The sequence below is a fragment of the Panthera pardus genome, unplaced genomic scaffold, assembly GCF_024362965.1.
Source record: "Panthera pardus isolate Hobbes unplaced genomic scaffold, ASM2436296v1 HiC_scaffold_16, whole genome shotgun sequence".
Taxonomy (NCBI): domain Eukaryota; kingdom Metazoa; phylum Chordata; class Mammalia; order Carnivora; family Felidae; genus Panthera; species Panthera pardus.
In genome coordinates, this window is record NW_026526721.1 from 141,077,758 (window position 1) to 141,092,412 (window position 14,655).

The following is a 14,655-nucleotide window of genomic DNA, read 5'->3' on the forward strand; positions in this document are numbered from 1 at the left end:
AAATAACTGGTTTCGTTCGGTTTGTGAACTTTGATCATACGCATCATTTATAGCTCTATGACTATAGGTTCTTACCAGACCTTGCTTTAAAGTTAAATTATCACAACCTTTGGAAATCTTAAGTGGGGGAATGGGGAGGAGGAGAAGGACTTCCACTCCAAATGCAAACATTTAACGTTTCATGTAAAACTTCTCTTCGGTGTAAAACAATTAAACTCCACATGCTGAATGTATTCGACTGATTTACAAACATTTATGCAGTAACCAAAAACCCTAACGTTACAATCCTGTTTAGTGACGGTCTTGCTCATGAGCAGTTCATAGACAGATGATTGGCAGGTTGGCTGGGTCTAAAAATAAAAGAATGGGGAAAAAAGGGTTGAGCATACACAGAGACGTAGGAAATAATGAGGCTGATTTGCAAGTGAGGATTATGGAAATCAGTATCTTCACCTTAAAGACACACATTGCGAATGATTCAAGTTTTAATGAAGCACACGTTAGATTGTGACTCCAAATTATTTCATAAGATTGAAGTGTACTTAAAGCTTTAATCTCCTTAGTTTATTTTACTGCCAACAATCATTTTACAATGCCACGGTTCGTTTATTAGTTGTAAATGAAAATAACCTGGGAGAAGTATAGTACCATAGTTAAGAATTTGAGCTTAGTGAATCACATGTTTAAGCTAAAACAAAACCCTAACCTCACATTTGGGAAACCAACCAATGAGTTCATGAAGCATTCGACGTTTCTTAAAAACCTACTATGTGCCAGGAATTAAATTTGGGGGGAATCAAGGGCAAGTTTGAAACTGGGTTTATCTGATAAAATGAATATTTTCAGAAAGACAACATACCGTGTTAGCAATGGTAGGTGGAATATCTTGGGAAGAGGGACGTACTAGAGGCACAGAAACCTGTTAGGAGGGGGTGAGGGCCTGGATTGTGTTGTGGGATTAGAAAGGAATGGTTGGAAGATAGAATATTTGAAAGGAATAGTCAACAATAAGGACTTGATTGTTTCATGTGGCGTTACTGATGGAGGAAACATGGGAATGGAATCACTCGGAGATGAAGAGTTACATTTGGGGTTGGTGTAGAATACCTTTAAGATGATGGTGGCTCATCTAAATGGTCATTAGATCGATTTCATTAACTATAAGAATCCAAACTACGTGTAAGCTCTTCCCAATGGTGCCTGCCACAGTTTATACAGTGATTAGTTTTGAAAGAAGCAATCTATTAGTTATATTTTTACACATTTACCTTCTGTTGACTAATACTAGTCACATATTAGATCTATTGCAGAAAGGTGAGATTTAACTGTATTTTTGAAACCATGCTTTCTTCTCCAATGAATATTGTCTACATCTTACCAACATATAGTCAACAGTTTCAAACTTTGCCCATGTTGGCAACTTGTCAGAAGACTGGGGGCTACACCTGTCTTGCATAATGCTGAGTTAATCCTAGCTTGCCATTAACTTTAATACAGCTCACAGAGGCCGGTGTATTTAATGTGGATCTCTGAATTCTAGAAACTGGAGCCTCCACATCTATGATTTCTTGTAAACAGGCTACAGCTCCAGGACCCCAGGCCTATACTTAGCCATCAGGCTCTATTTTAATCTCACTTCCTCTTCAAAATTACTGTCATTCTGCAACGCCAAACATATCTGCCACTGATTATGGAGCCCTTTCCAATTCTTGTGATATTCAGCTAATCTTTTTGTTATGTGAGAATAAGCAGTAAGATTATCTTTTGTTTTTTAGGCACGTGCTAAGTAAAATACAAGACTAGGAAATGGTATGTTTGATATTCTGTATGTTTAGATTAGTAATAAATGTGAGATTCAAGTTTAAAGAACATCTCTGCACCAATTATATATGTACCACAAAATCTGGCTGTTTAACCTCTATTAGAGTAAACCAAAAATGCCTTCTTAAAACCCTTGCTTAATAGAAACAGACCCATAAATACAGAGAACAAACTGATGGTTGCCAGAGGGGTGGGGTGTGTGGGGATGGGACAAACGGGTAAATGAGAATGGGAGGTACCAGCTTCCAGCTATGAAAAGAATAAGCCATGGGGATTAAAGGTACAGCATAGGGAACATAGCCAATTGTATCACAGTGGTGTGGTATGGGACAGACAGTAGCTACACTTGCAGTGAGACAGTATAACATATGGGGTTATCACATCACTATGTTGTACACCTGAGACGGATGTAACACTGTGTGTCAACTAAACTTCAACTAAAAAAATATATTATGCTTATATATATGAAAAACAAAGCAAAACAAAACAAAACAAAACAAAACCTTACCTAAGTATTTCCTCCCCCCCCGAATATTAGTCCTATGCTAAGGAGTTGAGAAGCTCCTTGAAGGCTGGGCTGGTGTCCTCCAGTAAGTGACAGAGGAGGAAGGGAGGAGGCAAAGGCCTTGGTAATGGTCACAGTGAATTGGTGACTGATGTCCCTAAGACGTTACTAAACAAAGTGTGGGAAACTGGACTGAGTCTCTATCATCTCAGGACATGTTAGGGGTATTTTGACATGTTTGGAAATATTTGCTGAGAGCCACCTTTCCATTACTCCTTCTCTTAAAAAAAAAAGTGGCAAAAAACTACAACGTAACAGCAAACAAATTAAATCACTAAAAATCCAACAAGAGATCGGTTTGCTTCAAATTATATTGCATTGTATAATTGACTACTGCGCAATACTAAAAAATGATGAAAAGCACATTATGATTCATGCACATATTTAAGTTATAGAACATTATATATGGAGCAATTCCATTTTTGAATAAATAGATATATAAATTTTCAAATATGTATCCTCATTTATCTAAAGACAAATACCAGAATCATCTAACAGTGGTTATCTCTGAGCAGTGGGATTACACGTAATTTTTAACTTTTGTTAATCTCTATTTTAATTTTTTCTGTTGCAAAAGTATTTATAAGTTAGGCCCAAGTGTACATCGATTGATGAATGGATAAAGAAGATGTGATATATTTATATACAGGAATAGTATTCAGCCATAAAAAAGAATGAAATCTTGCCATTTGCAATGACATGGATAGACTTAGAAAGTATAATGCTAAGTGGAATAAGTCAGTTGGAGAAAGACAAATACCGTATGGTTTCACTCATATGTGGAATTTAAGAAACAAAACAAATGAGCAAAGGAAAAAAAGAGATACAGACAAACCAAGAAACAGGCTCTTAACTGTAGAGGATAAATTGATGGTTACGGAGTGAAATAGGTGATGGGGATTAAGGAGTGTACTTGTGGTAAGTACTGGGTGATGTATGGAACTGTGGAATCAGTATATTGTACACCTGACACTAATATAACACTGTATGTTAACTAACTGGAATTAAAATAAAAACTTACAGTAAGGAAAGTTTACAAGAAAAAAAGTAAGAAAAAGTTATAAGAAAAAAAATCCAAAAATTCCATTGCTACTGCATGATACTAAATTTCTTCAATATCTCTGATATTCTCGCTACCATTTTGAGAACAAGAACTACAAATTAACAAAAAATTGTGAAAAGTGAAGCAGAATTATGAATGAGGAGAAAAATATCTAAGCAGGGATGGCCAAGGCCAAAATTCAAGAAGAAGGTATGATTTGGTCAGATCTGGTCCTCTTAAGGAGAGGGAAGATCAATCACAATGACCACTACTGTGCATTGAGTCTTATTATATTTAAGCATCGTGCTTATGCCTTGTATTCTTGAAAGGCTGGAGTCATTTCCAGCCTTTGTATTGCACAATAACACAGAAGGAAATTACTTACAGCTACACAATATTTCATAAAGTTGTTGCAGTAGAGCTGATAAGATATCGTGAGACCAAAGTGAGAGAGCAAATTTGACCAAGGTAGAGATGCAGAGATGTTCATAAGCACCAAGTTTCACTGCCATGTTCCTCCTCATCAATATATGTTCAATGGCACTAGGCCAATAACTGGTCCTTCAACAAGTAGGTCCACAGTTAACATCACTAACACAACAGATAGGAGAGCAAAGGATTTTGTATGGCAGAACAGGTGCACTGGGTTTATCCTGAGGACACAGTAATGTGTGGGCAACCCAGTGTCAAAGAAAGGGAGATGCTTGTGGTCAGCTCAAGAAACTGTGCAAACTCCACAGCCCATCTAAGTTGTTCAGTGCTTGCAGTGAGAGATACACAAGAATCACAGTGGGATGGTAGTGTGTTCTTTGTAGCTCTCATCAGCTGGGCAGAGAGAGGCAAGTGTAGGCAACAAAGCCACACCAAAATGCCAGCCAGTCTGCTCAGAGGTTGGACAGTCAGCTAGATTCATAAGCTAAGCAGGTCATTCCTGGTTCATCAGCCTAATTTTGTTCTGGTAAAATAATAATCATGTTTTTTTTTTTTTCTCTTTGGAATTGATCACTATCTAAAAACCAATCTACATATTTATCACAACCTAAATGCACATATGAATCTTAATTAAAACCCATCTCCTTCTACATAGTATATATCCCCTGAGGGCAGGGAGTTTCGTCTGTCATTGTTGCTGTATTCTCTGTAGCTAACCCAATTTGTAACAGAATAGGACACCCATAATATTTATTGAATGGCTGAGTTCACTATGTCATTAACATCAAGAAGGCACATCCACAGTTGATACCCAGAAGGTTGCCACCGTGGAGGTGGGGTGTGACTGCGAATGGTAATGGGATATCCATGGAAATGGACCTTGGGTGGCTGGAGACATGGAACTCAGACATCTCTGAAAGGTCGGCATGAGGCTCAATTGTGGGAGTCATCTGTGTTTAGATTGATCAGTGAAACTATGAGATCTGTTCAGTTCTATAAGAGAAATAGCGAATTAGGAAGAAGACTCAATGGAGTTTTGGTTAAGCGCTTCTTTGGCAAAGAACTGAATGGTGGACAAGAACTGACCATGACAAACACAGTTGTAAGAAAGATGTGGTATGTGCCAATAGCTGTCAATATCCCAGGGATTATTTTAACCATAGATTTTGATTTAAATAACATATCAATTTTAATAGATTACTACTTTGGGGCACCTGGGTGGCTCAGTCGGTTGAAAGCCTTCGACTTTGGCTCAGGTCACGATCTCACGGTTCGTGGGTTTGAGCCCCGCGTCGGGCTCTGTGCTGACAGCTCGGAGCCTGGACCCTGTTTCAGATTCTGTGTCTCCCTCTCCCTCTGCCCCTCCCCTATTCACGCTCTGCCTCAAAAATAAATAAACATTAAAAAAAAAATAGATTACTACTTGTTGGATGGATTAGGGTAACAGGAAGTCAATTTATATTATGCTGATAGATACAATCAAAAAAAAGAGCCAGAATGTGGATTGAGAGAAAGCGGGTCCCAGTGACTAATGAAGAGTGAAAAGATACATATGTACCTGAGACTATTACCTAAAAAAAAAAAAAAAAAAAAAAAAAAAAAAGGTAAAGAAGAGTTCAGGAGCAGATCTTCAATGACACTTCACAAGTTTATACAAGAATCACAGTGGGTGCAAAATTTTCAAAATGCGTCCTGGGGCAAAACTGCTAAACATACCCCCAAAGAGTAGCAGTCCCCACTTGGGGTTCCTTTTATTCTGGAGCTTATCTGCTTATCCTTTGCTGTCTCTTACTGCAGTTAACCCTTGAACAACACAGGTTTGAAGTTCACGGGTCCATTTACATGTTCATTTTGTTTCATAAATGCAGTCCAGTACTGTAAATGTATTTTCTCTTCCTTATAATTTTCTTCATAATGTTTCCTTTCCTCTACCTTACTTTATTGTAAGAATACAGGATATAATACATATAAGACACAGAATATGTGTTTATTGACTGTTTATGGTATCAGGAAGGTTTTTGGTCAACAGCTAACCAGCCAATAGCCAGCAGTAGGCCATTAGTGGTAGTTTGTGGGGAGTCCAAAGTTATACAGGAATTTTTGACTGCATGAGTGGTGGGTGCCCTTGACCCCTCATGTTGTTCAAGGGTCAACCGTAGGTCGCTTCTTGGTGCTGTCCTAGGTATAGCAGGGGCAACGAAAAAAGAATAGGACATAGGTGCTGGCGTTGAAGGGGTTTGCCATCTTGTGTTTTCAGCAGAGTACGGAACAACGAACTGTAGTTCATTCAAAGTGAAACAGGATGTGAAGAAATGGGCTCAGTTGATCTGGAACACCATTGTTCTTTCTTTTCCTTTCTTTTCTTATCATCTACCTTTGGAGGTCACCTTGGTCTGCTCTAAGAATTGAGAGAAGAGGACCAGAAAAAAAGTTCTAAATCTTTTCTACTAAAAAAAAAAAAAAAATGCAGCTGGCACATAACAATGCAAGGAAACAACAAACCACACAGTGTTAGTAAAATGTTATAAAAATGAGAATGAAATCAGGTTAGCAATAGAAGAGACTTCCAAATATTAGGCACTGGGCAAAGAACTGCTAACTTGTGTGACATTGGGCCAGGGTCTTTTCCTCTCTGACCTTCAATTTCCACATCATGAAAATAAGAGCATTAGGTTAGAACAGTATTCTCAAAGGTTTGTGACTTTAAGACACAAAACAGATGAACACAAGGGAAAGGAAGCAAAAATAATATAAAAACAGGGAGGGGGACAAAACATAAGAGACTCTTAAATACGGAGAACAAACAGAGGGTTACTGGAGGGGGTGTGGGGGGGGGATGGGCTAAATGGGTAAGGGGCACCAAGGAATCTACTCCTGAAATCTTTGTTGCACTATATGCTAACTAATTTGGATGTAAATTAAAAAAAAAAAAGAAAGAAAAAAAGAATCGGGGGTTTGTTAATAAACTCAATTTGCTAGCCTAACCCTAAGGATTTTGACTCAACATTTTCTGCAAGAGGCCCAGGAATCTGCATCCCCTCAGATGGTGAGATGCAGTCCATGCTCTGGGGAACACTGCCTGAAATATCCTGAAAAATCCTGAGTGATCCTACCCAAAAGATGCTCTGAGACCTAGCAGAAGTATTAAATACACATCTTGTGATTTCTTTTCTTCCTGTTTCTTTCTTTTTTTTTTTTAATTTACATTCACATTAGCATATAGTGCAACAATGATTTCAGGAGTAGATTCCTTTTTTTTTTTTTTTTAATTTTTTTATTTTTTAACGTTTATTCATTTCTGAGAGACACAGTGCAAGCAGGGGTGGGGTAGAGAGCTGTCAGCACAGAGCCTGACGCTGGGCTCAAATTCACGACCTCGGCCAAAGTCATCCGCTTAACTGACTGAACCACCCAGGCGCCCCTTTTCAGGAGTAGATTCCTTAATGCCGCTTACCCATTGAGCCCATCCCCCCTCCCACAACCCCCATCTTCCTGTTTCTATGTCTGTTTTCCCATCATAGTACATTCACAAATACTTCAGGAGTTATTTCATAAATTGTGTAAGGGAATCTGTGTGCAACTCGTTCTGCAGTGAGGGAAATCAAACTTATGCCTTTATCAGAAACTGTGGCTTAAACACAAGAGTGCATTCGAAGTAAGAAATACAATTCACCTGCCCTCACAGAGCAAAAGGAAAAGGTTCCCCCGAATACCATGACTTACGATTTATGACACGCAGGTAGCATCTGAGAAGTCAAGTGGAGACTATTTCCACTCTCCCACTGAAAACGTGCTTTAGGCGTAATGGTTGTTTACCATGCATGCGTAGGTGTTAACAGGCATTCCTGCAGCTGCTCTGGGATCCAGGGACCGGCAGGGAAAGAAACAGTCCATGGAGAAGTGGAAGGAGAGCAGGAGGTGAGGCACCCACTCTTGGCTGGCGGTTCAGGCAGAACAGGAACCTGGTGACGCCTCAGTGGAGACACACGTTCCCACACATCCGGATAAGGGGAACACAGCACCTCGGTTTGCGCGCTTTCTTTTGTGCAGCTGCTCTCCCACCTGGCACGCTCAGGCCGATGATATTTGTCCTTAGAGGTAAAAATGGGTGACTTCGCATGACCATTCGGGGCTGACACTCCTTATCCTGTCCAGTGATTTGGGTCCAGCCGAAAGGACAACACTCCTTTCTTCAACCGTGAAGTTTTGAGATGCGACCACTTCATGATTCCCTTTCCAGAGTTCTCCCACCATCTTTCTCCCTCGGCGTTGAATCTGTTTCAAATTTAAGTTTGCACGAAGTATGAGAGCCTTGATGATTCCATATTTATTAAATGAAGATCAAAGGCCCTCTTTGCTTTTTTTAGTCTTTTACATCTGGGAGGAATGACATAACCCTTCAGATGACAGTCTTTCTTTCCACCAAAGAACGCAGCAGCATGAGAATGCCTTCACTTTCAAGCACTTGCCTCTTTTCTAAGCCGAAATGTTCTCCAAGTCACAAGCATGCTGCCATCACACATGGAATTGCATTCCGTGTTACATTTCAAGAACACCAGGAATATAACACACCATTCTGTACTGCCACCAGATACTGCTTTTTCCCTTTACTTTGCACAAAGCCCTGTGCCCAGTAAGACTGGCTTCAGGGCTTATGAGAAGGTTTAAGTCAAAGATTGTTATCTTCTTACATTGATCTTGTTGAGAGGTGGGCTTTTTGTTGTATTATGTTGTTTCCAACAAAGGATCGGCAACAGATTTAAAATTTGGAATTTAATACAAATTTAAAAGATTACTGTCCCAAATGCACAAAGACCTAAAAGTCAGTAAGAAAAGGACAAAGAGCCCAATAAAAAAGGGAGCAAAATATCCGAGCAGGCATTCACAGAATAGGGAACCCAAATGATCAATAAATGTGAAAGCATACACAGACTCACCAGTAATCAGGAAAATACAAAAGTAAAGCAACACAATACTATTTCACGCAGATCATAATGGCAAACATTATAAAGCTTCATAATACTACGTGCCGGCCAGGATGTAGAAAAAAGGAAATTTGAGTAAATTGCCAATAAGACTGTTAAGTTGGCAGTAAACATCTCGGAAAACAATTGGCAATAAATGTGAAAATGTGCATAGCCTGTGACTCGGGAGTTTCATTTCTAAGATATATCCTGCTTACTGCACTTACCCACAAGGAGATACAGATAGCATTGGTTGTGATAGTAATGATAACTGCTTGTCATAAACTCTGAGCATCAGCTGAATATCCATCAAGCTGATAAGGGAGAAATGAATTGTGGTACTTGTAAATGATGGCATCTATATGGAGTTAAGATAGTTAAGACCTATGTGTATCAACGTGGATATAGAAAATAATGGAAAAAGCAAATTGTAGAACATCAGGTACTGTTTATAATGATACAAATCAATACAATTAAATACTGTATATAGTCAAAGGAAAAAGTCATAAAATAAAGAAATTCAAATTTCTGATGATAATCGCCTTTGGAGAAGTAGAAAGGGGGAGTGGGATTGAGAGAGGAGTCGCAGGGCACTTCGACTTTGTAAGTGCTGTTTGGATTTTCTTTAGAAGATAAAGCAAACACAACAGAATGTTGATGTTATTTCACTTTTGAGTGGAGGTTACACTGGTTTTTTGTCATGTCATTCTTTGTACTTGTGTGTGTGTGTGTGTGTGTGTGTGTGTGTGTGTGTTTCCCAAGCAAAACATTAACAAGTAATAAGAGGGCATGTCTGGGGAGAAAACGACTGAAGATACCCATGATCATCCTTTTAAACCGTGAGGGTACTGTGGTGGGGCTGGCCACTCAGCAGAGCTGCAAATGGTGATGTTTACAAAGCATTCCGAGCGTTAATTGCAAAGATCGAAATAAAACTACAAGAAGTGAGTGTACTTGCCTCACAGAAAATTTTAAAAACTTGGGGAAAGGTACAAGTTGTAGAAATAAGGCTATACAAATTGGTACATTTCCTATATTTTGTTTTTGAGCACGGGAATGATTCCGACAATCTTTAAGTAGTTTACTAATGAATTTGAAGTTCCTGAAAATTCAAAGTCAACAACCCTCCCGAAAGCTATTCAATATGCCAATTATCTTGCTTTTAGCAACTAGTAATATTAAGTCATTACTTTAAACTTGGCTGAAATATGCACAAATAAAATAGTGCATCCCTTTAGGGCAGTCACATACTCCAACATGTATAGGCAGATGACTTTTATAAATGACTGTGGGTAAAAATGAATTAATGAATAACAAAAAAAGACAAGGTGCAAGTGTCTGCAGGACAGTAGTGTCTATTGTGATGGAAAGGAGGAGAAATGTAAAAGACAAAAACCAGAATAAACCCAAATAAGTAAATATGATCACCTGTGAGGGTGGACTAGGTGGCAGAAGAGAACAGGAATAGAAGCAAGACTCTATAGCAAGTGCTTATCCCCTTTGTTGTATGGTTTTGATTTGGAATTATGTAAATGTTTGATCTAAGAAAACGTAAAATTAGATTATTAAAAAAATAAAATCAAATCCCTGAAACAAATGAACCTCTGAATACTGATCAGGGAGGGACTAGGCGTGAGAGGCCCCAGCATGTCTGCCTGCTTGATGCCCTGGCACCCAAGGGTGACACTCACTGTTGACCTGCCACACCACCACCTCCAGTGTTCTGCAGTCAGGCCTCCCAACCAGGGGAGGGGCCTGGTGAAGAAATACCCTACACCTGGAGTGAGAAGACCCGAACCAGCTACCTGGCATCAGCTTAGTCCTTAATTATACATGCAGTGGAACAAACATTTAAAGAAAATGAATAGCATGAAAGAGAAACCAAAATGAACAATATATGGTCCAGAAAACAGAGGTAATTATTTAACAAAGGAGACTTCTAGAAAAGTTCTAATTTATAATCTTGTAGAAATAGAAATAGATAGGGGCTCCTGGGTGGCTCAGTAGGTTAAACGATTAACTCTTGATTTTGGCTCAGGTCATAATCTCAAGGTCTTGAGACCAAGCCCCACATCAGGTTCTGCACTGGCCGTGGATCCTGCTTGAGATTCTCTCTCTCTCTCTCTCTCTCTCTCTCTCTCTCTCTCTCTCTCTCTGCCCCTTGCCCACTCATGCATGCACATGCTCTCAAAATATAGAGGGGCACCTGGGTGGCTCAGTCCGTTAAGCATTAGACTCTTGGTTTCAGCTCAGGTAATAATCTCATGGTTTTATGGGTTCAGGCCCATGTGCTATTAGCACAGAGCCTGATTGGGATTCTCTGTTTCCCTCTTTCTCTGACCCTCCCCCACTCGTGCTGTCTCTGTCTCTCTCAAAATAAATAAACTTTAAAAAAGTAAAACAAACACAGGAATAGAATATTACAATCACTAAGCAAGCACAAGATGATACGAAGGAATTATAGAGTTGGATGTAACGATGATTATCAAAGACTCACCCAATAGGCAAATACACAGGCACACCTTGGAGATACTGCGGGTTTGGTTCCAGACCACTGCAATAAAGTGAGTATGTCAATAAAACAAGTCAAATGAATGAATGGATGGAGCTCTATTCTCACATGGTGGGAAGCAGAGATAGCAAGCTCTCTTAAGGGCACTAATCCCATTCAAAGGGCTCCACCTTCATAACCTAATTATTTCCCAAAGTCTTCACCTGCTAATACTAACACATCGGGGGGTTAGGATTTCAACACATGCCTTGGGTGGGTGGGTGGAGAGGGGGACACACTTAGTCCATAAAAGTATCTAATGCTGTATAAACTATTCACTCCCAAGTGTCTTAAAAATCAATTATCTCTAACAGTTTCCGTGCATTAGGAATTCAGTAGTGGTTTGGCTGACAGTTTCATCTGGAGGTGTCTCGCTCTCATGAAGCTAGTCATTGAAGGCTTGGCTGGGGCTGGAGGATCCACTTCTATGGCTGACAAGTTGGTGTTAGAGGTTGGAGGGAGCCTCAGTTCCTCCCCACAGACCTGCTAGAGTGGCCTTATGTCAGGGCAACTGATTCCCGCCCCACCCCGCCCCGGGGAGGCAGTATAAGCAAGCAAGGTTTTTATGACAAGGTCTCAGAAATTCCACACGGTCACTTTCACCATATTCTATTGGACACACACACAGGCTGGCTCTAATTTAGTGTGGGAGGGACAGTACAAACACACGAAAGCCAGGAGGTGAGGATCAGTGCAGGCTGGCTACCACAAATGCAATATTTCGTGTTGGCAAGAATGGGCAGAAATGTGTGCCCTCATACACTATCACGGACGCACCTCATTTAGAAAATGACTTGATGGTAGACAGGTAAGATTTAAAATGCATGTATCTTTGCATATTTTCTATGTGAAAGAAATATGTGTGATGATTTTTTTTACTGCAGTAGTGTTTGCAACAACAACAAAGGGAAAAACCTAAATATCTGTAAATAAGGGAATAAATAAAGGAATACTGTGGGACAGTTAAAAAGAATGTGGTAGATCTGTGACCACCTGTGGACAGCCTTCTTTGAAGACCTATCGTTAAGAAAACAAGCAGAAAGAAAATACACTTCCATTTACATAAAAAGAAAAAAAACCAATACACAAAAGCTGATTTTGTGTGTATGTGGATGCACGAAAACAAAAGTCTCCAGGAAAGCTCTGGAAAAACAAATGTAAACATTTTGGCAGTTGCTTCTGTCAGCGGTGGGGGTGGAGGCAGCACTTTTATTTACCGTCTTGTTTGAATTAACAAAAATGGCTTCAGTAATTGAAACATTAAAATCAGTAAATGACAGACTTTGAGTGACTACTCCAAATGCTCTCACAATAAAGAATATAGGCTTCAGTGATTAGACTTTATTTTGCTCTTCGGAGGCCCTTTCTGGCTTACTTGTAGATTTCTAGTTGCTGCTACAATTGGGTTGACCTCAGAGCAAGTCTTTAGAAAACTAAGAGAAGAGAGCAAGGTCTCAACTTTTGAGTCTGTATTCACTTGTGTTGTGATGAAAGGGAATGGCCGATAGACAGGCATTAAAATACTGCCTCCCCTTAGCCTCTCAGTTTCAAAATACATACAATGTCACTATGCCTAGCATACAATGCCACTATGATCAAATGAGACACTCGAGTCTTTGGCACTGATTAGACACTAAAAAGGGGACCATTGTTAGTTTAGGTCCGTTCTAAATTTCTTATCAGAAATAAAGCGCTGTTTGGGTCCTTATAAAGAGGTGGCTGGAATACATGCTAAGTGGAATAAAACCAATCGCGACTTGTGTTGGTTTATCCTTGTTCTTCCCCCAGGAGTATTTAAGGAAAGAATGCCACCTGAGTCAGAGTTATTAGCTTCTAAGAGTGTATTCACTTGGGCTATAAAATCAAAATGCAATTTATTGTTACAGAGGAAAAAGTCTTTAAAAATTATTACACAAACACTGAAGCATTCATATCTAGTACAATGTATCATCAAATTACAATAAATTTGTTCTCCAGGAAAGCTGAACTGTAGTTAGAAATATCATTGGTTCTAGTGTGAATTTTAACAACTCAACTTGAATATTCCCATCGAAGTATCTATTATTTATGAAACACCTACTAAAACAGCAACTCATTGCTTAGGTCATTTAACTTCTCTGGGTTTGAGTTTCCTCAGTGAAAAGTGAGAAGTCTGGGTTAAATGATCACAAACAACCTTTCCTATCCCCCAAGTCCATGATACACTGTTCTCTAGGCCCTCCTTCAACGTGAGGCACTTCTTTTCCTTGTGAACTGATAAAATTGTGTTTTATCAGCTGTGGCTTCTTGTCTATCTTGAGAATGTGAATTCCAGCACAAGTACTTTTTTAACCTCCCCCCGCCCCCGCCACCCAAACCCACTGTCATACAAAGCAGACTGTCTGTAAAATTCATCATGATGGGACTTGACCTGACACCAAAGTAGAAACCCTTTTTAGACAATGAGCAGTGGCAGGAGAGGGCCCATCGACCGGCCCCGGTTTCAAGAAGGTGGTGCAGTTATGCCCTCAGCGCTCTGGCGTGCACTCTGGGCACAGCACGCGGCATACTTCTAAGTGAGCAGACCGTAAGCGACTGCTGCATAAACCGTGCTCTACTTCCGTGCCAGTACAGAAGGGGCCTGTCCTACTGCAGCCCTTCTTTGCCTTACCGGTTGACGGTCACTTAGCTTTATATACACATCCCTGAGAATTGTTTCGTCCCAAAACTTCTGCACTATTTCCAAAATGTTCTGTGTAGTATCTATTAGTATGTATTGGATACCCTTGGGGTTGAGATTCTCACAGGATACATTTTTAAAAAGTGTGCAACGGGGTACCTGGGTGGCTCAGTCGGTTAAGGGTACGACTCTTGATTTTGGCTCAGGTCAGGATCTCATGGTCAGATCAAGCCCCGTGTCAGGCTCTGCACTGACAGCATGGAGCCTGCTTGGGATTCTCTCTCTCCCTCACTCTCTGCCCCTCTCCATCTCTCTCTTTCAAAAATAAATATTAAAAAAAAAAAAAAAGGTGCAACTACTTTTCCTCTTCAACATTGCAACTCTATAAAAATCCGACATTTGAACTCTAATCATTTTTCTGCTTAAAGGCACAATAAAAATTCGAATGTACCTTTTTCACAAATGAGATACATTCAGTTAAGTACTGACATTTTTCTTACCATCTTTACAAAGGTGCTTGCCAACCTCTAGGTTTTCTCACGAAGGTTAAGAGGGTTGGTCCACCTGCTCATCACAATACTCATGTGCCAAAGCAGACACCTCAAGACAGGTAAGAGTCAA